Genomic DNA, 2611 nt, shown 5'->3' on the forward strand with positions numbered 1-2611 from the left:
AAAAAAAATAAACTGTCATTAATTTGTATTTTTTCTTAAATTAGATCTGAAGCCAATCACAACAATCTCATATCACCTTTAGGGTCATTTCAAAATTCATGTTTGATATCTTTAAATCTGCACAAAGGTGCTTTTTTCAGGCACTTCCTGTGACGGCGTGACAACGCTCCGTCCCTGTCTCCCATTTGGGCTCCTGTGTTGTCACACTGGCTTATGATAGCTTCCATTTCAACACACATTACGCAGGTATGGTCCACTGCCATCAGGGAGGTCGACCCTGGGAAATGCCATGCAGCCATCGCTGGAATGTAGGAAGACTGGACGTAGCTGCAAAGAGACCGCAGGGGATCAGCAGCACAGAGATGGAACAAAAAAAGTGAAAGTTGTTTGCGTAAAAAAAAAAGATTGTTTATGATACCCAGCGCTTTAGCAAACGAATGTTGCCCAATTATCCTTGCTATTTGGGTCCTCCCACCCAGCTCTTAGCAATCTAGGAAGCTTTGGGCAGAAAGGGGGCTCTGTGTGCCACCACCCCGTCACGTGACCCAAAGAGATGCCGCCTGAGGCAATAGCCTCATGCTACTTCATTGTAGGGATGGCCTTGGCTGGCAGAATTGAGTCATGAGGCCCAAATATTGCTACTGGACTAGATAAATTTTGTGATCCAGCACCTCGTCCCCTGTGACATGCGGTACCTTCGGATTTGGGTGAGGCATTCCCCAGCCCGCCGAAGCCACGCCCCCAGCCCGGTGAAGCCCTGACCCCAACCCGGTCACCAAGCTAATTTGAGGGAAGGAGAAGACAGGGAGGAGCGTCCCTGTCCCTCGCTTGCTCGTCACTGCTGAGACATCGAGATCGATGGCCTGGTTTGTTTTATTTTTTTATTGGACAGCTTGGACCCATGGCGCTTTGCCATTGGTGCAAACCATCCACAGAGCTCACACCTCTAACAAAGAGTAGAGGCTGTGACAGCTCTTGCCTCACCAAGTTAGTGCATAACTACCTGTCAAATGCCGGATGCAGTGCTGCCTGTAATTAACAAGCAGCGCTCAGTCCATGACAGGTTACACAGCGGGGAGGCTTTCCCTGCTATGTAACCTGATAGAAGCCGATCTGAATGGAGAAAAAGCTGTCAGCTTCAGACTTGAAGCTGACAGCTTTTTCCTCCTTAATACTGGGTGAGGCTCCGCCTCCCCTGACGGCACGTCCCTGCCTTTCACCCTTTAATTTGCAGAAGTTGTCAGTTATGTTTGGCACATTCGGATCTCTATATCACCTTTGGCTTCAGTCCACATGGCCCCTGACCACCCGTACAACCTGTTGCCTTCACAATAAACCTCCCCACGCTCTGCCGCCTATTTATTTCTATCGTATAATTCCTCAGCCAGCTCCGCTATTTTAAAGTTTCCGCAGCACAAAGTTACTTCCAGTACTCAGTGTGACTTTTTAGGTCACGATACTCTCAACCCGTGCAAATTAAAACGAGTTAAATTAATTGTCTTAATAAACAAAAAACAGAGCAGAACATTTCCTCAACTGGCGCTTTTTACAACTTTTACAATAAACAGAACTTTCATGTAATCCGTTAAGGACGTCTGTTATTACAGCCGCTAATAATGTGAAACGTTAATAAATAACTGCCACCGAAAGAAAAGCATTAATTTCATTATATTTTCATTATAACGTACAATTAAATAATTGCGGGGAGCTGCGATTTATTTTATTTTTACACTTGAAAAGTTTGCTCATTATTTTATTTACCACATACAGATGTTATTAATTTACAGAGCCGTTTATTACGGAGCCAGCTGTCACTCACGCAGCTGGGTGGATCTCGACAGTAATGCCGGGATCCGTCCCGGCTGCGGCAGTCTCAGCTGTAGCTCGCGATATACTGAGCTTTGGGTCACGGGAGGACGCCAGCTTATGTCCTCCCGTGACTCTGTGGAGAACTATGGGGAAAAACACTTACCCCCATAGTTCTCCTTCAAAGTATCTTTGGTTCAAACTTTTTTTCACTTTTTGTTTAGTTTTGGCACAAAAACTTTTATTTACCCAGGCCCCACCCAGAGAGCAGCAGCGACCGGTCTTCATTACAGGAAGTTAAAAGTCTCACACTGGATTACTGCACAGGTCTGGAAGAAATACACAGAGCTCACCAAGATTCAAAGGAAGTCGACACGTGACTATTGTATGAGGACAATATTTGCTTTTCCCGGAGAAACAGTCATAGATTTCTATAAATCTAAAGTAGTATAAAACACTCAACAATAAAAGTTAATTTGCCTTTAGATGCACTCTTAAGGTCACACAATCTTTTTTTACAAATTATAATTGCATAAAAAAAGTATTTTTTACCTTTTAGAGCTGTGCCTGTGGCTTTCTCTCCTTTGCACCGCTTCCTCAAACTATCAACATAGAGGGATCACCGAACCCTCTGATGGTGGGACTGCATTTACCATGATCCTTTGCACACAGACAGGGTCCTTTGGGTGCAGATCAGGCAACTAGCTGTCAGTCACAAGCTCATGGATGGGGCAGTCAACTTGTGAAGGAGCTAACTGTCTCTGTATATAGTGAATGTTTCAGTCCTGGTGAGAAGAGGGCTGCA

Source organism: Nanorana parkeri, unplaced genomic scaffold (genome assembly GCF_000935625.1).
Source record: "Nanorana parkeri isolate BGI_ZX_2015 unplaced genomic scaffold, ASM93562v1 scaffold62, whole genome shotgun sequence".
In the NCBI taxonomy this organism is placed as follows: domain Eukaryota; kingdom Metazoa; phylum Chordata; class Amphibia; order Anura; family Dicroglossidae; genus Nanorana; species Nanorana parkeri.